General features: G+C 44.2%; 1 long non-coding RNA gene across 1 annotated transcript; it reads left to right on the top strand.

Annotated features, from left to right (window-relative positions):
* Nucleotides 1-365: 365 nt before the first annotated feature.
* LOC149351735 (uncharacterized) lies at nucleotides 366-23,137 on the top strand. Its single transcript, XR_016289504.1, has 4 exons — nucleotides 366-478; nucleotides 2,343-2,463; nucleotides 8,332-8,444; nucleotides 23,019-23,137. It is a non-coding gene; the product is annotated as an uncharacterized LOC149351735 (long non-coding RNA).
* Nucleotides 23,138-26,105: the final 2,968 nt, after the last annotated feature.

The raw sequence follows: 26,105 nt of genomic DNA, 5'->3' as shown, positions 1-26,105 counted from the left end.
GAACACGTCAACCAACTTAGTTTCGAGGACTGCCTGGCTTGATTTGATTGTGTTAACGTCTGCACTCAGTTTAGCCGCGTATGCTTAGGCAGAGTTGGGACTCGTGCATCAGCACCCCCTCTGTGTGGGTTCATGATTGTGAACTAAAATATCTGGATTCATAGGATAAAACTCAATGAATCTTTGGGGCTGCCATCTCTTTCAGGTTTTCACAACTATGTAAGAGTTGCTGCAGTTTATGAAATTCATTTTTTAATGTGCTCTCCTATCCTGAGTTTCTCTGTAAATGTCATGTTGATCACATCTTATCACATTTTGTGCAGCTCTTGGAAATTCTGCTGACGCAAGCCACTGAGTGGCTCTGACAGACGACAAATTTGTTTGCGGCATTTACAACATGGTCTTCCCAACTAGGCTGCGCAGTTGACGCCACTTGTGGAACCGTCTTCCATCACACACTGCACCTTACAAGTGTACAGTGAGTAGCAAGTTTTCTCCAGTCTTGATGGGTCAAGTAACCACTACAGGATAAAGCACTAAGAGGACCAAGGCCAGTATGTGTGTGAGCAGTGTAACATGGGTTTTGAAACAGCAGCTGCACTTTCTCTTCATAGGCGGTGCATGGTATCACCATGACATCCGTATTGAGGCGTACACGTGTGAGTACCACCTGTGCATATTTTAGTGCAGGACACCTATGGCATGGACGTGGCTAACTTGCACTGACAAAGCAGATGATGTATGATGCTCAGTTGTGCAGCTGAATGTAAACTGCACCTCCCTTACTGCCATGGCTGTCTTTTCATTTCGGTTCACTTTTGCAGCATATCTTTCACATTTTAGCTTACGCTGCCAAATAATGCATGTTAAATTGCGAGTTGGCTAGGAAAATTAAAACAGTATCATTCTAGAGGCAGGTGGCATGAGGCAAACACAAAAAGAAAAAGAACTCTGTGCTTATCACAGGTAAAAAAGAAAAGGTTTCATTAAGGCTGAAAGACTTCATTTTGTACAAAACATGGATGCAACAGCAAGACATAAAATGAATGCAAGAACTTAGGCGCAAAAACTTTTTTTTTTTTCATGGCCTAAACGAGCAGACTTCTGACTGCAACCAACAAGATGAGCACATTTGAGAGCTAACAAGTTAAATTCACCATGTAATTACGAGTTCAGCAATACTACTAGTTCTTTGCCACCAAATCAGAGATCGGTAGTTTGCTCAACATGTGCCACCCTTGTAACAGGTTTAAAAAAGCATTCATTGCCTCACAGGTGGTCTGATCCCCAGTTTATAAATAGAAATTTTAAAATGGCACCACTAAAAGTTAAAGAGCTTCTTTATTTCACCTATATTCGGCCAATATTGGAGTATGCTTGTGTTGTTTGGCACCCCCCTACTTTAAATTTAACAGACATGCTTGAGCGTGTTCAGAACTTTGCCGCTCGGTTTGTCTCAAGTAATTATGATTTTAACAGCAGTGTTACTAACATTAAACTAACGCTGGGATGGGAGCTGTTACGGAAACGCCGTACCAACTCCCGGTTAGAAATGCTGTATAAAATCTTTCACCGAAAAATAAAAATAGATAAAGAAAATTATTTGCTTCCACCGCATTTCAGGTCAAACAGACTTGACCATGGGTGGAAGATTAGAGAAATTAAATGCAAAACTAACACTTATCAAAACGCATTTTTCCCATCTACCATTCATGACTGGAATCGCCTGCCCCATGAAATTGTTGAGTGCCGTTCAGAGCCAATGTTCCGCGCGTTGCTGTCGGATGTATGAGTGCGCAGTTGGCTTTCTTTTTTTTTTCGTCATGTCTTTTTGTTGTTTCATATTTCATTCATTTTGTACTTGCTGTGTCATGCCTTGTTGTATTGCTTTTTTTTTCTTCCTCTTTTTTTTTCTGGCCTATTCTTCTGTTATGTATCCTCATCCCCCCTGCAATAATGGCTTCGGGCGCTGCAGGTATTTCCAATAAATAAATAAATAAATAAATAAATAAAGAAATAAAAATTCCTGTTTGCACCCTGTGAAAGACGAGCGCTGTGCTGTGCACTGGGCCATCTTCAGTAAATCCTGGGATGGTGCGACCATTGGTTATCGGCCTTGGAGTCTTTCTAGGCACCGCTCTGCATCTCTCAAGGTCATCTTGCTCACACAACACAACAGTTTGTGGCACTGCTGCGTGCTTCCCACGCCTGACTTTATGTGCTTTATCCATCTCTCTACTTTTCTTTTTTCAATCCCCTCTTTCTCATGATTGCAAAGTAGCAAACTCAAAACCTCTTCCTGGTTAGCTTCAGTGCCTTGGCTTTCCATTTCTCTCTTGCAGCTCTTTCAAGCCCTACCGAACACTTACCTGGCCAACCCTGCTGTCCGTTGTGGGAATTCACATTGTTCTGTTAAGAAGCTGCACGTTGCCTTAAGCGTTCATTGACAGATTTTGTCTTCTGGTGACTATATGCTTTGCCGTTGGACAAAATGTTCAGTAAATCACACAAATATGATGCTGCGTATCGGAACATGCATGCTTCTTGCCACACCATTCTTTCTTTGAACTCCGTATCCTTTATGCTATCTTTAGCAGAGCAGCACAAATCGCAGATAACATTTTGGAATCAAAAGGATGCATTCAGCTTCATAATACCCTGCAACACCGTTATCCTGCGGGACTTCTTGTGAACCTAAAATGTGACATCTGATTTGCTGTAGTTTCTTTTCTGGGCTTGCAGAAAACAGCAGCCGCCTCTTAAGTTTTGTTTCCTAACTAGGCAATTGCAATTGATGATGATGGAGAAGGGACCAGCTGGCAGCTTTTCATTTGGATATTCATTTTACCTAAATTCAGCCATGGTCACTGAGCTATCTGGAAGTAAGCCTTTGTAAGACTTAATAAGGTCCTGCTAGGCTTGTTTTAATACTTGAGTTTTGCATTCAAATTAAAAAGTAGCCTAATATATGTTTTATTCATTTTTACATGGTTATCAAAACTAAACGTATGAATGACCTGTATCAGTTTGTGAAGAGCTTAAGAAATGTGACTTTAGAGGCTATAACCAAAGGTATATTGAGAACCCAATGTCTGAGACCTGGTCTGACTCCTTTCTTGAGATAGAAGTTGTAATGTGCAGCAGCACTTTTTTTCTTATATGCCTGTGCTCCTGCCAGTTTCTTTTTGTGTGTAAAGCAGCCTTTTGATGATCCCGAATGCATATACATTGAATTGGGCTGAAAGCATGCTTACTAGTTCCTGTTAGTTGCTGAAGGTGTAAGGATTTTTGTTTTTAGGTAAGACCCTACTTTACCTGATTTTTACACCCTAGGGAGATGTTGTAAAAATAAGGTTAGAGCCAATTGCTACCCAAAAAGGCAGCTTCAAAAAATGTAACTTGCCATTGTGAAAACTTAAAGGCTCCACCTGGAAACTCGCAGGCATCATAAAGTCATTACTGGGCACTGTTTTTATTTAATTGTTGATTATTTGAAGCCTCTTTTAACACTTGTTACCCAAGGCATAGGTTCACCTTGGCAGAAGTTTGGGGATATCCATTAGGAGCAATGAAGGCCTGAAGCTCAAGCACTATACTGACATACTGTTGGCATCATTATGTGAAGTTCCGCCTATGCTAGTGACATTTTGCTTCAACATTGTTGTGAGTTTCAAATGGGTAGCTCTGATGTTGAAGGAACATTTTCATTGTGCACGTGCGAAAGGAGCAAGTCTAGCACAGATGCAGATATGCTATGCATGGCAGTGGCATTGTATGAGAAAAAATAATGGCAATAAATTAGAAAAAGGGAAATACCTGATTTGGTAAATAGTCCCTCGGTGCGCCATGCCATTTGTGGATTGTTCATGACAATTATATGAAAAGATGTAGCATTTTGTATCTCGCAGCTCTTGGAGTGCTCAGAGTTAATTATGTTTGTTGGGAAGAATACAGGAAAAAATAGCCTGATTAGTTCCAACTGTTTCTTCAGAACCATGTCATTTGCCCTGTTGCCTGGGTGGTCTGCCGGCATGTTCAGACGCTGCTGTTGTCAAAGCTTTGCTGTAAAATATGCCTTAGAAGTGCTGTTACATGGATGTTCACAAGTTAACGAAATAGAAAAACCACTGAATGTCATTGCATAAGTTTTCTTAGCTAGCAACACAGAGAGAGCATGGGAACAGGAAGTTTTCGCACTTTAGTGGAATGCTTGCAGGATGGTGACAGCATAGTTTCCCACATCAGGCGCTCAGCTTAAAGGGGCAGAACACTGAATTTTAGGTTTGGTTTATGGGGTTTAACGTCCCAAAGCGACTAAGGCTATGAGAGACCTACCTAATTAATAACCTACTTTTGTTCAGCCCAACGGAAAGCTTCCTGTCTAAGGTGCTGTATTCTCCAATGGTTTTACTGTACACCTAAAGGCTGTAGAAAATTTTTTTCAATAATCTTTAAATCAGTGCATACACCTGTTTTTATGTATCCCTATGCTGGAAACCATGATCAGCGATCGCGATGGTGATTGCACATCAGCAAAAGTGCAATGACAAAAAGTAACATAAATCTCACCCACCAGACAGTAATGAGGTATATTTATTATATCCATTAGCATCCATTTGAGTTTCCATACCTGAAGCTGTTATGTCACAGTAATTTAAGCCTCATCGATGAAAGCTATGGTAAGCAGTGGTTGCCCCCTCCATCCAAGAAATTCAAAACACCGTGGTGCCATCTAGTTAAAAAAGCTAAAAGTGCATGGTCTGTGCGAAGGGAGCATCCCCAGGCCTGCCACCCGGCTTTCAGCATTCTTTGGGGGGGGGGGGGGTGCACTTGGAAGAATCTCCGTAAACCCTGTTCGCCCCCTGCTGGCCAATCCAGTTTCGAATGACCTCACAGCCTGCTAAAGGTGGCACCCTTCGGCCAACACAGTTCAGATGTGTGTAAAGCCTCGATGTGTTGTCACTGGGCACAGGCACACCCTAGAGCAACGGCTCCAGTGAAGGCAAGCAGCCGTTTTACACCTGCTGAAAAGGGGGCGACCGCAGTGTCTGCAGTTCAACCTTATAGCTACGGTGTCTCCACAATGGAGCCCCGTGGCAAGATACATACACCGTCACCTGCAGTTGTGAGACAGAACACACATCTCTCGCCAAGCCTTGATCTGTTGACGCACAGCTGGATCAGGAGCAGTGCTTTTAGTTTTGTCATTCACTTGTTTTGCAATGTTCTTCATCATTGATTTCATTGATTTTTAATTCTCTTCTAGGCACACATTGACTGCCTACCGCTCCGCTGTCACGCTGGCCTTTATAACGCCACCATATTGTATCAGTGGAGGTGCTCCCTCTCTGTCCTGAAAATTGTCAGTATGCTGTAATACAAATGAAGATGCCTGTGGTGATAACTTATATCCAGATTACTTTCTCACGAAGGCCAGTTTGTGGATTAGTTAGCTCACAGCACTCAGCGACAGTGTTGTGTTGTCTGTTTAGGTGTGGTAATCTCTAGTCCGAGTCCTGTGCAAGATTTAAAATTGACATCAAAACAGACAGCTGGCAATGTGCAACCAACACCAACAGCTTTAGCCAATGTCTCAAAGGCACTCTTCTAAGTTGAAGGTTTACCATACTGACAAAGTCAGTCAGTTTCGAGATATAACAGCTGCATCCATGAGACTGCAACTTCCTCAGTCCACGCACGCACCGCACCTTTTGATGGTTAAGCTCAAAGCTTTTTTTCTCCTGAAATGCTTTCTTCTGGAAGGTTTTGTCAACATGTTCCTTGTTGTCACAAATGTGGCAGGTTGTGTTATGGCGGCAGCAGGTGTGTGTATTAGGTCTCCTCTATTTGGCTTCACTTTCTGCATCACTTCAGGCTGCGTAGCACTCGATTCGTCAGTGCAGCTAGCACCTCCTGCACTTCAGCATTTGATTTGACGTAGTGCTGCACAAGTTGTGCGAGGGGCTTGGCACCCTCCCTAGCAGACAAGTAGCAGACGGCTCATGGCCATGTTTGTTAATGACACTGAAATGGCCACATTTGCCGTGCTAGACGACCACATGCAGCACAACGGAGCGTTTGTGAAAGACACAGCAGGTGATGTTTTTAATGCGTGAGTGATCGCAACGTTTGTGATGACTCGCTGCCACTCATGCCTTTTTGCCTAGGTGGCTTAGTATCGGCATTCATATTGTTTTTTTATTACATGGGTGATCGTAACACTTGTGATGACTGGTTGGGACCCTTTCCTTTTCTGCCTAGGTTTCTCCATATCAGGATTTAGCACATGGCAGCATCATCCGCACCTCTTCTTACAGTAAGGATTGGCTTTGACATTGCCACTCAGATCACGCCTTCACCTCTTAGTCAGCCCAAATCTTTCCCTGTCAGACAGCTTCTGGCAATCACTGTGCCGCCACCATACGCAAACAGTGAACACAAGTTGTGTTGTTCAAATAAGTCGATGCTCAAAGTTATCAGGCTACTCTTCTGCTGAAATTTACGGACGACCGCAGCCACTTGTTGGGTAGAATGGCAACAGCCTGACCCACGCACACAATGGTCTCGCGTAAGTCTGAATGGCCTTTTGAAATTTCATTGTACCTCTTTTCGTTGCTACCGCTCCAAACTTGATGGCAGTCAACCCGCGCCACTTTGCAAAACACAACAAAATGGGTGGAGTCAAGTTCTTCATCACTGTCGGAATCAACAAGTTTTATGACAACACCAACACATGGCCACAGCAGAAGAACATTTTTGCTCTTTTGTGCTCAATGTGGCCGCTGCACCGAGAGTGCTGTCAGACGACACTTGTGCTGCAAGAATGGTCACTGCTCTGGCACGGCACTTTTGAGATCTACTGCAAAAAGTGCAGCGAAATCAGGGATACTTGTTGTGCTCATCAGTGCAACATCAAACATGGTTGACTTGTCAGGGATGCAGCGAAGAAAGCTGGCGTTTAGTGGTTCAGTTTTTCATCGTAGCAGCTTTTCCAGTAGCACATGCCAGCAGGACTGCTTTCAACAACTATAGATCAGGCTTAGCCCAGAAAAACAGCAGAATTTTCTCTTCATGCAAACCACAGGCAAGGTCATTGCAGAGAAAGCAGGCAAGCTAATCTTCAAAGGATGTGGCAAAGCAATTATTGAAGTGCAGTGAGGTAATCTTGAACGGATTCATCAGGCAGCTGGCCTTGTATTTAAAACCAGGGATATTTTATTGTAACTGAGAGCTTCCTGAAAAAGTGTACATTGAGCTTGCCAATCATAACGTGTAAGAATTTCTGCACCACAAAATCTCTGATGGTGCCTTGAGAGTGCAGAGCAAGCCCACCAGGGTATACTTCTCAGGGCTGCATGTGCTGCAAAGTGTAGCTAATTTGTTGTCTCCTGACCTCGTGCCATGGGCTTGGAAATAGAACTGGATATTCTGGATAGGCAAACTGGACAAAAGGCTCAGCTGGCAAGAATTTTCTTGTTGTTTCCAGAAGCATCAGTGTTGCCATTGACAAGCAAAGCTGTACTGGGTTGATTCGGGATCTTATGTTGCAGGCTTGGGGTGATCTTATCCTCATTGCTAGTAAATTGTTAACCTGTGAATCTTGGACAAAATTGTTTATTCTAAGTGAATGCATATATGAGCATGGGACTGCAGTTGTGCAATATGGTCATGAGAAAGTGTGAGATGGTCGCATCCATCAAACGTCATGCATGTACAAAGGTGGTCTGTGAAGGAGTCGGAAGGCAGCTGATATAGAGTTATGAGGTTTTTCTGGGCTATTGCAATCCAGGAAAAAGTTAATGGTGCATTTAGACACACAGCTGTAATTGGAGGCAGTGGCTATGGAGCATCAAGTATACTGCAGGGATCCATAAATTGCAGTGATGCCTCAGTAGAGAATGGTGTGCACTTGCTTTAGGCCACAGCAGCACTGATGCTCCCTGAATAAGTCACCAATGCTTTAATTGCTCACAGTGCAAACAATGGGGATTGTAGTGTACCATTTCATGCAAAAAAGTCCTTGTATCATTGTGTATCATTGTCCTTGTAAAGTATCATTGTCACTTATGCCTGCAATTTTTATCATAACCATTATTTGGAGCTTGCTGGCTTATTATGCAAAGGTATTGAGTTGCAGTAGAATAAAAATTCACTTTTGTTGCAGCTGCACTCTTGCTACAGGGAGAATCACTGTTAGGGTAGCTAATGTGGTGGCTAGTGACTCAAAGTGAACATGGAACCATTGATAGGTGGTGTAGCCTGTGCATGCGGAGTTACCAAAAATGCACTTCACACAGAATTTTCTGTCACTTTCAGTTTTTGCTGTTGCAGGAGGGCAGAAAAGAAAGCAAGAGGAGCATAAGGAGACACTCATGCCCAAGGAGCTTCACCGACATTTGCCTACTGAGCGTGTCAGCGACCTCTTGCCAGAAGAAACAGCAGTGGTAATGACGCTGATATTGTTTTCATGTGAGCTATGCTCATTTGACACACACAGCAAACAGGTGTGAATGCACACGTGTCAAATCATCGAGAGCCTGGGTAGCTGAAGCGCAATTAGTGCAAATGTTAAAACCCACCTAAAGAGGACTTTCAGGCCTATGAATCCCGATGTCATAAGGCAGCTTGAAGCAAATGGTTGTGTCCATTGTGCCCACATGTTTTTTTTCTCCTCAAATACCTGGTGCAGTGCTCGTGCGCATCTGCATGACGGTAAGGCAGAGGCGTAGAGTTCTCGGAGTGAGCAGTCTTTGGAACAAATCCGTAATTATAGTGTCATGACTCAACTCTTCATTAGAAGTGTGAAGATTGTGGGAGCTTCTCTTCATCTTCTAAAGCAGTGCAGTCATATTTATTTTGTAGAGAAAGGGGCTAGTTAGTCCGCCTAAATCTAGCTTGCATGTGGTGCATTAGGTTCAGCAGAGAATATATATAGTAGAAAGCAGACTACAGGCACAGGTAGTGTATACTCTATCCCTTGCTTCCCTTGTGGCCCTGTTGTGTATTTCTTTCTTCATCATCCTTTTGAGTCTCATCTTATTTCCTTCTGCATTGTTTATTTATTTATTTTATTTCTTTATTCAAATACCTCACGGACTCTGACTGGAGTATTATGTGAGGGGGGTTACATAACAGGGGTGGGAAAAGAAGCAAGTAGAAGATGGTTATTTTAACATTGTTATACAATAGCAAGAAACCAACCAGAAAAATCGAACTAAATTAGTGCTAAATGGAACTAAATTGTCCAGTGTAGTGCCTATACATTGTAAGCGAGTCAGGCTAGCTACCTAGATTAGACTAGATGTGCATTCTGTTATGAACATTTCACCCATGTGAGCACTGCCTTTGGAAAAATATTACGTCTGTTGAGGAAAATGCACATTTTTCTCACCAGTTAGCAGTGGTGTTACTAGAAGGGTTCGGGTCACGCCAAGTGCAGCGCTACAAGTGCAGCTCCAGATGAGAGGGACTGCCATGGCTGCGATGCTGCATTTGAGCCAAGTTTGAAATGTTGCAGGATGCAAAGAAAATGTGCTTGCCCTTTACTTTTGCATGATTTGCAGAGAATGCAGCTCGCAGAGGATGAAAACACAGTGGAGAACAGTGTGGGCATAAAGTGTAATAGTAGGAATGCTTGAGAGAAGTGTTGAAAGGGTCCAGTATGCATGTCACTCTAGCAGGAGGGCCAGTCTGGTAGCGCTGCTTTTGAAAGCCTTCGGAAGAAGAGGGTGCAGGGTAAAAAGATGTGAACTGGAGGTGATGCTCGCACTGAGAAAAATCAGGATGCTCTAGAGCAAGCTTTAAAAGGAAGCATATCCAAGAGGACTAGTATTCATGTGCTGTCATACCTCGGCACCATTACAGGTGGCTCAATCACACTCGCACTCACAGCCATTCAGTCACATTCATGTCCACTCGCACTCATGACCACTTGCACTCATGTCCTCTCAGAGTCGCAACCATCACTCACACTCGTCCTTATGTCTACTCAGACTTACAACCACTCACTCACTCTCACGACCATTCACTCACGCTCTTGTCCACTCACTCACATTCCCGTTCACTCACTGTTTCTTTGTTTGTGGACAACGGAGGGGATGAGAGATTTACTGCCGCGGCTGACTACTCTCGTAGTTCCCCTGGCACAGCCTGGGTTGCACAGATGTGGTTTTGAGCCGCCCGGGGCTCTGTCGTGTTCCTTGGCCAACTTTCAATTTCGATCCTCAAAGAAAGTGGTAACTTATCACACTTCTTCTGTGTCCCAAACCAATGTTATGCATGTGTGCTCCGGTGTCAGCGCAGCTAAGATGCTTAGACACGATTTTGTTGAACAATGTCTATAGGAGTGTGCAGGGTTCCTTATTAAAGGGAGCCAAGCTTCAGCGCAGTCCCCAGACTCCTCCTCTCACCAAGGCCCCTACCTTCTCTAAGGCCAAAACGGAGAGCAGAGATGAGGAATGATTATAAAACATTTATTTCAGTGCAATGGAATCGCAAAATATACAGGATATTTTTGAGCAGTAGTTTTTACTTCCAGGTGTAACATCGGCAGAGGAATAGATTGTAGAGAGAGGTATAGGTGGATTGTTTCTTAGGGTGCCACCCACATTTCAACAAGAGTACTTATCCCCGCATACATGAAGACAAGTCCTCTTCTTGAAACGATGGCAAACACCATGAGGCTTTCCCTTGCCTTGTTCACTTTGTGAGTACCGTCACACGATGGAAGTCCCTGCACCGCTGTGGCATCAGTGTAACAACGTGCTTCCGAATGAATTTGCATTACCTCTGAATCACAAAAAATACGACACATCTCTCTTTTGTTAACTGCAAAAAAGAACCTGAAAAGATTGCCTCAAAGTGACTCGGCAAGTAAACAGTTCTTGGGACACAACATCGTGGGTCTTCGGCTGCCGGTATCGTAAAAAAACCTGCATGGCCATAACACTTCAGTATAAACGCATTGTCAAAAAAACCTGCATGGCCATAACACTGCATTATAAACAATGTCGGAAAAGGTCCGATTGCGTAAAGCTATGCCCACCCCCCGCTGTGCGCACGGCTATGATGGAGTTTTTGAAAAGATTAGTGTGTTCCTCACAGAAAGAGATGGCGGGAATGGGCCACAAGTACAGGTTTGCCCGGCATAAAAAGGATGCTAGGGGGAGGGGCCATTATCAACCCCCTTGCAAAACTTATTGGGCTTACTTTAGGGCACAGTTAAGAGCAAGGCAGGCTTCATCCAGCCAGAGCAGGCATGCGCGGCTGATTTGTGGACATGTCTGCCATGCAGTATGTTGTCTGTGTTGCACATAATCCCTGTCTCAAAGAGGCCTTGCAAACCAGCACAGTGTTCTCGCTTGAGGCCGGTGCATGCGCAGACCACGTACGCATCTGCGTGGGCGCAGGGGGTGCTGACGTTGCGCCTCATTATTCTCCCATGGTCCCCCGCATCATGGGTCGAGGAAACGTCGGTCATGGAAGAATGCGTATGCAGCTAACAAGTGAGCGATTGTGTAGTGCATTACCTTCTGAAATGGCAGGATGTAACTGGGAAAAAGCCCTATTCAGATATTCTTAGACGAAATCATATTGTCCGGTTCAAAGGATTCCTCATGCTCTCCAGATATCAGTGCAGGTAGAACTGCTGAAATCAGAGCATGCAAACAGAAGTTATTCCACTTACCGTATTGAAAACAGAAAGAAAAACGAAATCGCATTTCAGAAGCCCATTTCACTCGCCCACTACTAAAGATTGGGCACCACAAATCAGAACCGCGCCTTGCACACATGCAGCGGAAGCTTGTATGCAGTTGTTGACTTGCTAGGGCAGCCCCCAGCAGCTCAAAGTGCCGGCGGTGCAGTTCTGCGAGCGCCTTTTCATGGGCATTTAAAAAAAAAAACTTTTTTTGGACTCCGGGGAGAGCGTCAGGGAGCTTAATCCTCTACTCTTTCCTGTACTGCGAGTACAAGTCCAGTGTGTCCAACATCCCAGCACCTTTCGACCTGTTTATGAAAAGCTCCTTGCCCCCCTTCCGCCTCCCCGCTTCTGCTCTCTGCTCACCACATTTTTGGCTAGGGTGTCCGTCAGACGGTTTTTTCTTCCCTGATTTCTCGATATTGGCAATTTGAAAAGCAGCTTGCCCAATACTTTTACGTGAAATGAAAACTGTAGCTATTAGCTTGATTCTTTTCATTCGCTTATACTGCTTTTCTTTTGTAGTTTTTCTCGACCTAAAAGGTGTCAATACTCAGAGACAGGGGCGTAGCCAGGAGGGGTGTTTGGGTGCCAGAACATCCCCCGAAATTTTCTGAGCGCTGCATTTCCCCCTCCACCCCTTCTTTCGGCCTTTTTTTGACCCGTGGTATTCACAGCACATCAACATGTTAAAATGCAAAAACGAAAATGAAAAAAATGTCGATTTGTTTACAAAAATAGTTCTTGTTCTAATAGGAAGAGGAAGTTATTGCAGAAAATGGTCACTCTTCGCCATCTCGCGACGTATGGCACTCCTTTTAATTGAAGGCACAGTTCAGCCAATATAACATACCTTTTCACATCAGCCTACTTTTTCATCCTTTGCATTGTCCTCAAATCATCATAAACAGTCGCGAAAATAAAAAGTGATTTTTTTTAAAGTGCTTCTGTGTCCGTGCGCAGGTTCACATGCATGGGGTAGAATTGTTTTAACAAATGCCATTCGTTCGCAGTTGCTGAGTTTGTTGTAGAGCAGAAGCTTTTGTGTTGTATATTATGTGAAAATATTGTAAATATCCGCTATTTTTGGTACGAGTGTTTTCTTGTGAGAAAATAGATTCTTTACGGATCAAGTACTCGAAGTCCTGTGTACACTCGTATTATGTAGATATTGCAGTGAATGAAACAGCTAACCGTACCGCTTTATTACAGTAGAAAAATGACTAAGATATTGTTTGGGCGCAGGCTCTCTTTCTTTTTATTTTTTACTGGTGGTGTATAACATCCCCCGAAAAATATTTCTGGGTATGCCCCTGTTCAGAGACGTTATATTTTAGATCTTCTCCCAAGTTTGTAAAAATTAAGTTCGAATTGTATGTCGAACCAATCAATAAGGGCCAATTAGACTGCCACCTGATATCCACTGCCGAAAATCGCCATAGGTACAAACAATCATTCCTGGTGCAGATTAAAACATTAAATACTGCCGCTTCGGCTATCTTCTTGGCGTCAAGCCACCATCCTGTTTGATGCTGTGCATAAAAAAATAAAAACCAAATGCTCGATTTGTGATTCTGGGCTCCTTCAAGTACATGACAAACAAGAACCTTTAGCACGACCAAAAAGCGTGCTTGGTTTTCGCGTTGTTTCCGCCTTGAGCCAAGTTCATGCAGTTCAAGAGCTGGGCCAAGTAGGTCAGGTTCTCTGCGTGGATCTGGCCCAGTCAGAAAGTTACGGCAACAGCGAAGCTCTGCAATGCACACACCCAGGCACAAAAAAAAAACTATGCGTCACTGCATTACTCGAGATCCCACATTAGGCTAGTTACTGCTGAGAAGCGGACGCTTGTTGTTTCAGCGCAAGCATTGGAACTCTGCATATACAAGCGCGTGCAGTGTAGGAGGCGTGACAAGAGACAGCTACCTTTCTAGCAGTCAGTGGCAATGCGAAATTAGATCAAAGGATCTGATGCAACTTGTAGCAGCTCATTGCACCCACAAAGGGCCTGTGCCTATACCAATGGTGAACTAGAAAAGTGAATAGCAACGAAAGATTGCCGTTCCCACGCCGATCCTCTGCTTCAGTTGTCCAAAGACACCGACCTACTGCCTTATGCTGTCTTGAGCGCCCTTGGCAATGAATGTTTGCTTCCATCAGCTGTCAACAACATGAAAATAGCTAATACCATCTTCGCGAAACACACACTCCACCCATACTCGCATACACTTGCCACTCATATCAATTCACATCCACTCATGTCAACTCACATCCACTCATTACTCATGTCTACTTGCCACCCACCTCTACTCACACAAACATCCACTCACTCACACTCATGACCACTCACATCCGCTCACTCATACTTGCACTCATCTCCTTTCACACTCACATCCACTCACTCACACTCATCGTCACCTACACTCACATTCACTCAGTGCATTCACATTCACGTCCACTCATACTCGCAACCACTCACTCAAACTCATGACCACTCGCACTTTCAGACGTGAGTGTGAGTGAGGCAATGTGAGTGCACTCATGAGTGAGTGTTCTGATCTATGTGTCCTGTGCATGGAAGTTCCAAACTTATTTGTTTGGAATGCTGTAACATCTATCCATTTAGTGATATACATTCATTATCAGCATTCCTGAGTCTGAAGATTCTTTTCCAGCTTAAAAATGATTCTTCTGATTATGGCATGTAATCTGTAAGCGAGCCAGAACTGCAAATAATATAAGCACCAAAAGGATCTGAGACGATGGCTGAGGGTAACCCTACTCATGACGCTACCAAGGACACAAGTAATGTTCTGGGACAAGGTTCATGACTATGTGAGGTTCCATATTGGCTGATACCTCTTGCGGATATTTGTTGGATTCAAATCAGAAAAGCAGCCACCGTTATGACTCAGTAGTTGTCGTGCTCGGCTGCTGACCTGAACAGCGTGGCTTCGATCCCAGCGGCGGCGGTCGCATTTCAGTGGAGGCGAAATGCTAACAGGCCCGTGTACTGTGCGATTTTGGTGCACGTTGAAGAACCTCAGGTGTTCGAAATTGTTCGGAGCCCTCCTCTTCGGTGTCCCTGATATCCTCAGTCACTTTGGGATGTTAAACCCCATCAAACAAAACGAACAAATGAAATCAGAAAAACGGGAAGTGCTGCCTTTCAGAACAAGGATGAACTTTTCTGTGCAGGGTAGAAGCAAGAAATGAAAGCCAAGTGAAAGCTTGCCTATCTTTCTGAAGACTCATTATTCAAAGTAACTCCAGATATTCAGATAATTTTGCAGTCATGGATGATTTACTCACCATTCAACAAGCACCTGTACTTTCCGTCCTGCATCGTAGCAGGTTCTACAACACCTGTTGCAAGCATGCAAAACTTGCACAACAAACCTCGCAGAAGAAACCTACTGCGCAACCTCGTACGGCCAAACAAAGCAGCATCCCTATGAGCTCTCGCGAGCTTCCTTAGCTACAGTGGCCAAGAAAGGCTTCACTCAAGCTTCTGCATCAGCGTACACTAGCACCTAACATATACTAAAAGTAACTTTACTTGTAAAGCCACATATCAAACCTAACAAGTTTCAAGCTCGAAGTGATCTCGAGTCACCCACTCGAGAGTATAAGCCAAATTGGCTCATGAATGACTTCGGTGTACATCCATTCCTCAGCGGGCACTCTCACAATTCGCAGCGCAGGTAAACCTATGTACAACGAATACCCGCTGCAAGTCAATTTGCATCTAGTCTTTAAACATAACTGTTGCAATGAAAGAAAAGAAACAAAACCTAGCAGAATAACCACGCGGATGAGACCACACCTCACAAAACTTGTTCACGCTGCAAAGAACAGCACCATACATAGGTTACATAAAAAGAAGCGTCGTCAAAGTTACATAACTACAGCGAAAGTTAACTAAAAGTACAAAATTCCACGCAGGTATAAAAGCTCAAAACTTCGTTTGCTTTCATTGTTGTACAGTTGCGTAAATGAATAAAAATGCGAACACTAAATACAAGAAGTCCTTATGGGTAACGGAGTGGATTCCAAGAGAAGGCAAGCGTAGCAGGGGGCGGCAGAAAATTAGGTGGGCGGATGAGATTAAGAAATTTGTGGGAATACGGTGGCCGCAACTGGCACAGGAATAGGATAATTGGAGAGACATGGGAGAGGCCTTTGCCCTGCAGTGGGCGTAGTCAGGCTGATGATGATAATGATGATTATTCATGGAATTCTCCATTCTTCAGCCGCGCTCTCCGCGGTCACGGTCGGACGGCCGGGCTACTAGCTAACGTCTCCCAAAATCTGAGGGGCTGATTGCTTCCACCTCTGCGGGACGTGTCCAAAGCCAGGGTCGCGCTTGAGAAGCTCAAAGCTAGAGGGGCGCTTTCTCCTATCTTGGCTCCCTGCATGTTGCGTCCCCCTCTGACTCGCGGGTCCTCTGTGGCACTCTTTTGTGCGGCGACCGTGCATCCTCCTCTGTAGCCCGCCGCGGGCGTCACCTGCCTCATCATAACCCGTGCTGTCCCACAATGGAGCCGGTGGCTTACGCCCTGACTGCGCATGATGAGTAGGCTGGGCTTTTATGCAACGCTTGCGAACTTTTGAGCACCGCGGTGGCAATTTCAAGAAATTACGCGAGGTCCTCAAATGTAAAAGCTTGACCCGTACTTTTTGCTTTCTCGCAGAAGTGTTCAGATTAGCTGCCTTCACGCGTAGCCGTCTTCCGGAATCTTCGCCTGTTGACTTTCGTTGCATGTCAAAAGTTTTCCTGTTGCCAACAGGTGCTAAGCTGCTGGCCCTTGCCTCAGTCGACCCATGAATTCCCAAAGGCCCGTCATGTTCGCAATTTTTGTTGCCGCGCAGGGAAGCCACTTGCGCTTTGCCCACAATGCCAGGCGCCGGCTCACCTGCACACCGCTCGCTCCCATGACCTCTGCTGTTTCTTCTGAGCACAACAGCTCGTTTCCCTGCACTTAAATTTCTGCCGAGCATAACAGTTCGCTGTCCTGAATTGTGTGCTTTGGTGCAGAGCCATTATCATTCCGGCTTCCAATAACAATCTGAGCGACATCGCCCTTTTCATCCAACGCTGCATTCTGACTTGGCGCATCAACGTTGCCATTCGGTGGCTCTCCGTGACACTCTTTCCCGGAAAGCTGTATTTCGGTGCGAAGGCATACAAGCTCACTACAGATTTTCTGGCGCGAAACGTCCACCTCATTTGCCATAGCGGCATCTATCTCAGGGCCATAACTGGCCTTGTCACTGATTTCCTCACTGTCTGCATTTGCTGCCAAAACATTCTTGGTTCTTTTGTTATGACTGGCGGCATTGTAACTCTCTTTGTCTGCCTTTAGACCTACACTTTCGGTCCCTGCTCCTGCCGAACTGGCAGTTATTTCTGAGCTTGAAGCTGCCCTGTCACTACTCTCCTGAGCGACTGTTGTGTCCATAACTGACCAAGCGGGGTTCTTAAGGTGGTCGCTGACACTTATCGAAGCGTTGCGCGCTGCCATCACTTCGGCCTTTGGAGCCAACATCTGCATTCATGCCGAAGAAGCGGAAGAGGGTCCTTTTCGCTGTTTCATAGCTGTCGACCTCCTCGTCGGACAGGCGCGCCAATACGCTGCTGACATCACCAGGAAGGACAACATTGACCATTCGGCCTGGTCTATCTCCTCCTCCCTACAGATTTGCTCAAAATTTCCTAGGAAAGTATTGAAGTTTTCACCTCTTCGGAAACTCCTGAGGCGATCTCGGGGCCTTTTCCATTTGACAAACTGAATCTTACGCATGAGCTCCTGCTGCTCTCGTTCGCGTAGTTCCTCTAGCTCAGCCCGTCTCTTACGAGTCTGCTCCTGCCATTCTCTTTCTTGCTCCTCGCGGAGCCTTCGTCTTTCCTGCTGCTGAAGCAGTTCTCTCTTCTCTTTCTCCTCGCAGAGTTTTCGCTTTTCCTGCTCCTCTCGCTTCTCTGTCTCCTGGAGAAGCCATCGCGTTTTTTTCTTCGCTTTTCATTCCACAATCGTCTCCCACGCCTCGTCTGCCTCCTCGACTGTCACCTCCTCTGCCCGCATCACATCCAGAATCGCCTCTCTCGTTTTAGTGGGGTCTACTGATATGCCCAGTTCTTCCAAAATTTCAAGGAGGTCCTCTACCTTGAACTTCTCCGTCGCGGAACATACCTCGTGCCACTAATCCCCGCTAAAACACAAAGCCTCAGCTTGAAGTGAACAAAACAAAACCTGCCAAATATTTATTTTCTAAAAAACACAAACCCACTACTAGCATCTGCCTGTCCTAGTGCGGTCTGGCGAAACGAATGGCAAACATCGGGCACTCACCCTCCCGAGATACAGGTGACGCCGTCAGTCCCATAGCTGCCGGGTCCGTTGGAGCTGGTGACCTGACCTGTCCGTCTCTCGGTTTGCAGAAGAATACTTGGTGCTGTCGGTCCTGAAGCTGCCGAGGTCCGTTTGAGCCGGTGACTTGACGTGGACATCTCATAGCTGCCTTCCAGAGTTTGGGACGCAGCTTCCATCTTACTGCTGGCAACTAGTTATTGGGATCGGGTAGTGTAGTTGGGCCGGAGGAGGGGACGAGGAAGTCGGAGACGATTTTAAGAGAACAGGAGGAAAAACTTTATACAGGCTATTTACATGATTTACAAAAAGAGCAACTGAGAGTGCCACTCACAGCCGAGTTAAACAGGCCTCTCATTCCCTAGAGTCCCTAGACAGAGGACCGCATCGCCCAGGAGGGAGTGGCCTGAACGTTCACTTTTGCGCACAGCCTCACTGCTTCTCTCACTTGTAGCCACGTACCTGTCACATGTTAGAGCTTGAATGAGGAGAATGTCGGCGAGGTCGCATAGGCTGCGGTAGGTCAGCACGGGTTGTTCCATGGCTAGCTGATGGAAGACACGTGTTACCGAAACCTGTGCTTAATAACACCCAACTCGTGGCGCAGGCACACAGGAACCATCATAATAATAATGTTAAGTAGCTGCAATCCCTAATCATTAATGTTCAGCAAAGCTTTTGCTGTGGTGAAGAATTTTTTTTAGTGCTACCGTAGCGCTCTGGTCTTAAGATTCATTACGTTCGTCTATTATCGTATAAGGCTATTATTATGCCATTTTGGTAACAGTCAGCACCTGCAAGGCACTGTCAGCAGCTCCATCTCAAGTGGATGCTAAATGGCCTTGGCAATAAATGCGGTGTCCTTGCTTCAGCACTGAATATATGTTTACTATTCACTGAGCATTCTTTTTTTTCTCCACTTAACGTTATTAAACTTTGCTGTTCCTTTGGAAAATGCAGTAAAACACAGCTCAGCTCTTGAAATCGCACTGAAAACAGTACATTGAAGCAACATCGTCGAAATCGTGAAACAAAACATTTATCTTTGTGCTAGCACCGATTTGATGGGAGGGATGTAACCAACGCTGCGCCCGCTTTCTGAAATCCTCGCCAAAGAGGGCACTAATTGCTTGATCCCAAAGCACCTCCTGGCCAAGCTTGGGACCCCTTTGCAACATAAAAATGACAGCAGTTGTTAACAATTAAGCATACAGCACTCGCTATGAATATAACAGAATATAGCATGTGCACTTATGCAATAGATGCAAATGTACACTGAATATTAAGTTTTGCATCACTGCTCTAGAGAGAGCAAGAAATATAGGAACAGATAAATGTTAAGGCATCATAAACTATTTTGTGAGGTATTTCTTCAGTTTACGAGCGAAACTGCATGATTTTTTTTTTCAGAGCTATAGTTGGCATGTTTCATATTTTAGTTACCACAAATTGCAAAAAACCATCTACCATAGATATTTTGTGTGGGTGGGAAATTTCCTAAGGAAAGGCCTGTGGTGGACTGAAGGAGGGGCTAAAATGATACATGGAAAGGGCAATGATATTTGTGACGATAGAAATGTTTTAGTATGCTAGCACTAATGCCCCTACTCACTGCTTTTGAGGATCTTTGTCTAAAGCCTGTTTGACGTGAAATAAAATGAAACTACAATAAAACACACAGCGCCATAAATAAAACACAGCGGCATGAACAGATCAGCCTCTCTGTCCACTGCATTAGACATCTATGCCATTGCCGCAGCTGAACATCCCACATGGTGAACTGCCAGTCTCTCGTGCTGTACTTTGGGTGTCATCGTCTTCATCAACTTCCATTCGTGCGCAGTGGATCCAAGCGCCAAAACTGAAGTGCTAGCGCACCTCATTTGTATACGCCCGTCTTTTTTTTTTTAATGGTGTAACAGATGAAAAGGAAAAACCTATCAGCTGAAAACTAACAGCTTGTTGAAATCGTTATAGTTAACCTTGTTTATTATTTTTAGCTAACATTATCTGAATTCATAAGAAAGGAGACGTCAAGGACTTGAAGAATTACAGACCGATCACTTATTGTCCGTTGCCTACAAGATAGAGTCGGGACAACCATGGACACCATGGTCAACCAAATGATCAGGCAGGCTTTCGGAAAGGATGCTTGACAATAGACCACATTCACACTATCAATCAGGTGATAGAGAAATGCGCAGAATATAACAAACCCCTATATATAGCCTTCATTGATTACGAGAAAGCATTTGAATCAGTGGAAACCTCAGCTGTCATGCAGGCATTGCGGAGTCAGGGTGTGGAAGAGTGTTATGTGAAAATATTGGAAGATATTTATAACGATTGCACAGCTACTATAGTTCTCCATAAAGTCAGCAATAAAATTCCAATATGGAAAGGTGTCAGGCAGGGAGACACGATCTCGCCAATGCTCTTCACTGCCTGCTTACAGGAGGTATTCCGGGGACTGGAATGGGAACAGTTGGGGATAAGAGTTAATGAAGACTACCTGAGTAATTTGCGTTTCGCTGATGACATTGCCTTGGTAAGCCACTCAGGACAAGAACTGGAAAGCATGATCAATCAGTTAGACAGGCAGAGCAGAACGGTGGGGCTAAGAATTAACATGCAGAAAACCAAAGTTATGTTCAACAGCCTAGCAAGGGAACAGCAGTTCGCAATTGGTAGTGAGGTGCTGGAAGTAGTAAGAGAATATGTCTACTTAGGGCAGGTAGTGACCGCAGATCCGGATCATGAGAGGGAAATAACTAGAAGAATAAGAATGGGGTGGAGCGCATATGGCAGGTTCTCTCAGATCATGAATGGTGGCTTACCAATATCCCTGAAGAGAAAAGTATACAACAGCTGTATCCTACCGGTACTCACCTATGGGGCAGAAACGTGGAGGCTAACAAAGAGGGTTCAGCTTAAGTTAAGAACAACACAGCGAGCTATGGAAAGGAAAATGATAGGTGTAACGCTAAGAGATCGGAAGAGGGCGGAGTGGGTGAGGGAACAAACGCGGGTTAATGACATCTTAGTTGAAATCAAGAGCAAGAAATGGGCTTAGGCAGGGCATGTAATGCGAAGGCAAGATAACCGCTGGTCCTTAAGGGTAACGGAGTGGATTCCAAGATAAAGCAAACGTAGCAGGGGACGGCAGAGAGTTAGGTGGGCGGATGAGATTAAGAAGTTTGCGGGGATACAGTGGCGGCAACTGACAAAGAACAGGGTTAATTGGAGAGACATGGGAGAGGCCTTTGCCCTGCAGTGGGTGTAGTCAGGCTGATGATGATGATGATGATTATTATTTTTAGCACTATCTTTTGCAGTTGCATGATGAGATCCAGATAACTTTTGTATGTCCCACCCCAAGGTTCGATACAATATGGTAGGTGGCTAATAAATGCAAAATAGAGCGCACATAATGCCAGTATATCAAAATATTCCCTAACCTGCCAAAGGGCATGACACCCACACACCATTTTCTGGGAAGCCACATCAGTCAGGTTGTGCTAGTGCAAATGGCTGCCCAACGTGATGCCTGTTTATTTATATGGGAATGTGCATTCTATCAGCAAGTTATGGACTGTTATTTGAACACTGGTTGTGTCTTTGTCATTTAAATACCATGCATTTGTTTTTGCTTTTTGCACTTATAGTAAGCTTATTTGCTGAATACAATTTTTCTTCTTCAATCACTTCCTGATTTGCTTTTCCTTCTAATTCCTTCATGTCATCACGTGTCATCATCATGTCATCATTCTAAGTCATGTGTCATCACCATGCATCAATTTTTTTTAATAGCCAACTACTAATGGTTCATTATTAAAATATAATGGTGCATGGTATATGGGGTTTGAAATCTCAAAGCAACACAGGCTGCGAGGGACGCAATAATGGAAAGCTCCAGATTATTGTAGACCACCTGGGGTTCTTTAACATGCACTGACATCACACCGTACTATGCGGGCACCTATCACAGACTCAAGCCAGCTCAAGACGTGCCTGAACGGCTTTTCCCTTGGTTCCTTTTTTTTCACTGTATAGTGAGAAAAGAAAATAAAATAACTGTCAACTGTCAAGTATGGATCCTTGTGGAATTCCTGTATAGAGAGAGTGTGGTGAAGGAAAATTTTATTAGCATAAAATGACTAGCAAGAAGGTGAGAAATGTTATACCCAAAGCTGTACAGTTTTAGTTTTGCTATGATAATAAAATGATAATGCCTTCTTTAAATAAAAAAATATCACTATTGCTATCATGTCATGTTATACTGCATTATTTATATGAGTAATGATACCACTGCAGTGGAAGTTGAATGATTTGGCCTAAATCCATGTTTTTATTCTTGGAGGATACCATATATTTCTCAATAAACTTTTTAAACCTCTGCCCAAGAATTCTATTTAGAATGTTATTAAGTATGCTAATAAGAGAAATTTGCCTGCAACTGTTGGAATTACTACGGTCACCATCCTTGTATACTGGTGTAACTTTTGTTGTCATAAGAATTTGAAGATATTTAGAAGCAATAAAAGAACGATTAAAAACAGCACAAAATCACACCAAAAGTCTAAAAAAATCTCTTCAAATAACCATCTAGACCTGTTACTTTTTTCTTGGGCATTTTTTAATATATAGGTTCTGTTTCTCCGAGTTCATTTTAAACACAGCAAAATATTAGGCATGCTCGGCATATTAGAATTTAAGTTCAGTAGCATCACAGCTAGATATGTTCTGTAGAAGCTGAGGAATTGTTCAAAGTTTCAGCTATTTCCGTCCACTGATTTAGAAAGTGCGTAATATAATTGTGGGCTTCTCAAAACTTTTCCACAATTTTCAAGAGTCTTCGAGTTTCCATTGACCCTTTCTATCCAATCCCTGTGAAATTCTCTTTTTGAGCTTTCATCATTGTCACAAACTTGTTTCGTGTGGTCTTAAACTTGTAGTGTGCCAACTGTGACGGGTTCTGCTACCACCGTGCACCGACACCACGCTACGCCTGCGGACGAAGAAGTTGCCCCGCTCTCTTGATGCTAACTACGCCTCAATATGCTGCAAGATCCTACACAGTGGCTCGGTCTCTCCAAGGGTACATAATAAACGCACCTCTACAACTGACAGAAATAAAACTCTTCTTTTTCACGCTTCCATTTATTATGCCAGTAATCTTTACCTCTTAAAACTGCAGGTATGGATTGGTTCATTCCGAGGCGAGGCGGTCTATTACGAGAGCAATCCCTGATTCTACAACTGGTATTTACTGTTGTATTCAAGGGCATAGTGCTGGGGGTTACTATAGGTAGTCGGAACATTTTGCCTCCTTGGCAAAAACTTTTGAAGCGACAGAAATGGAAGCATATTACATTCAAATAAAATTTTGGAACGTCCTGTGCCCTGAAGTACTTCACTTTTTTGTTGTTTTTTTTATTGAGTGTACAGGGTGCTTCTCCTAACTTTGCTTCGCTCTAAAAGACAACAGTGCACTCTGCAAGGACCCGACTAGAGTACTGTTGTCGGCAGTCATCTTGACCAAGTCCACATACATTTAAATGCGACTGATTAGCTGCAGCTGAATAACAAAAAGGTTGTAATCTTTGTGTTTTTTCTTTTTTTTTCATTTTATTTATTTTGCGTCTTGTTCCTCCAAATTTCGATTTTTGCTGACTACCAGTTATTGCTCTTTTCTTGCTTCTTTTATTGCCCTGATACACATGTTAGATGTTCCTTCTATATATTCAAGTTCTAATTTTTACCACCCCCTATGTAATACCCTCGTAAAGAGGGCCTTTAGGGGTATCTTGAAATAAAGAAAAAATAAAACAAAAATAAATTAACAAATCTACCTGTTGTTTACTCTGGAGGAAAATTTTCAGTTTAGAAGTTCTAGAGCCTGTTATATAATGTCCAGGCGCGCAGGAAACTCGATTAAAGCGCACCGCCGCTGATGACGTGTTGCAATGGCTAAGGCGCCAAATTCGAACTGCCTGCTCTAAAATACTCCGACATGCACTTTCTTCCGCAGAGCTTTATGGAATTTTTTTCTTCGGGGCAAAAACTGAGATGCAGGAAGGAAAACTGAGGAGAGGCCCTCGCTACGGTGGCTAGATGAGTAGGCAGAGTAGGTGTGCCAAACGGTATGGGATAAAGCGTAGTTCCGCGCGCCTCCGCTTCGTGATAACAAATCTAGTGCTGCTGCTTTCCACCCGGCGCTCGGGTACGGATCGTCTGCGATGCTGCTACTCGCCGCGGTTGCAATTGGCTTTTCGCTCTCCTCAGTTATGGCTTACAACGTAACTTTCTGTTTCTGTGTTAACTATCGCTGAAGAAGATATTCACTATTTGGCAATGAAACGTTAAAAGTAAGAGACAACCGCTACTTTATCTTCGTCTGTTTCCGTTAGCGCTCTAGCGCAGTGCAGTTCGCAACAGACCTAGTGCTTTATCGTAAAAATAAAAAAACAAACTTACAGTAGGGTCCCTACTTACAGTCAGCTTAAAACTGGTGAGTAAGAGGCTTAAATTTCCATTGCTTTGGTGCTATGGTGTCCCAAATTGTTTAGAAAATGCGAGTTGTCCGTCATGTGGCTAAGTACAGTATTGTGAGACTTTACAAAATTTTCTCGCCTCAACCGCTGGCTCTTTAACGCAGAAACTGCGCACAGAATTTGGATATTCTATTCAATATTGAAGAATTTGAATCAGCCGCGCATGATGCAAACACGTAATCGTCTTTCTCAAAATCGACGAACTAAAAGCCAACTCTGGTTTTTCTCCAAAGGGCGTTTGTGACGCCATCTGTTGTATGCCTCGAAAAGCGCCTCAACGCAAAGGGCGCCGAGGTCAGCATTACAAGCTGCGCAGGTCATTTGATGGCGCTACGGTCGCCCTTTGCGGCAACCCGCCGCTGGCGCGCGTTTCAGTTCGTCGATCTCGGCGCAGACGACTACGGAGTTCCATCGTTGCGGCTATATCAAGTAAGTACCGTTGTAAAACTTGCTACGAGTCAAAAGTTAGCATAATGCGCAAGCTCTGTTTTGAGGCGACAAAACTTTTTGAAGTCTTCACGATGAAGATATGCGCAATACTGTATGTACTGGACGTCGCCTTCAATGTGACTTCGAGCAGCAGTTCACCGAACGTACGGGACAACACATTTGTCATTGAAGGCAACGCTTTTAGTCTACCAAAATCATTTTCTACGTGGCATGATATGCAGCACAGACGCTATGGGGAATGCGAGCGTTTTTTGGGACCGGCGCTGCCGTTCTAGTTGTGGCCGCGGCCACATGCCAGCCTGCGCGAAAATGGGAAGCCTGCTATTCTCACCTGCTGCTTCAAATGGACACCTTCGCGACTGCTTGCACGTTCGCTCGCTCGGCTAGTGTGACAAAGCATATATAGGCGAGTTTGCCTGGCCACTTAGCTATTTCCCGCGGCGAGGGGTTTCCCAAGGAAATGAAATTAGGGGAGAGGGGGAGTGTTGAAGGTAGAGGAGAAGCGGCAGTCATTTTTATTTTTATTTTTATTTGTGTCGTTGATGTGTCGCGTAACACTCGTGAGAAAGTGCAAAAAAAAAAAAATTCGCTGCGAAATAAGCGGGTGGCTTAATTCAGGAAGGCAAGGGCGGGGTTGGAGGATGGAGTGTAGGGAAATCACTGCCCGTGGCTCAAATGTGACATATGAGATGGGATGTGAGCAGCATATCAGACCAGCTAACAAATCGTGTCAGCAAGCTTCAGTCTATCGCAAGCCTTCATTTCATTCATAGCTAAGGCCCCCCTCCTTGAAAAAGAAAAGTGAAAACAGCGCGTGATTAAAGTGTGAGGAAACGTAGCGCTGAGACGTGCGCTTAACTGATAAACAAGTGCTGATAAACGCTCCTATGTTCATGAGTTACTTTGCTTTGTTCGTTTACTCATTCGCTTCAGTATCAAATTAATTTAAATATAAGCTAATATTCTATCGATCATTTCCAATTTGCTAGATCCCTGTTCATCGTGTAAATGCAATAAGCATGTATTTCGTTGAAATAC

The sequence above is a fragment of the Amblyomma mixtum genome, chromosome 3, assembly GCF_055824585.1.
Source record: "Amblyomma mixtum isolate Tamu chromosome 3, ASM5582458v1, whole genome shotgun sequence".
NCBI classification, from domain to species: Eukaryota; Metazoa; Arthropoda; class Arachnida; order Ixodida; family Ixodidae; genus Amblyomma; species Amblyomma mixtum.
This window is presented reverse-complemented; position numbering and strand designations above follow the sequence as displayed.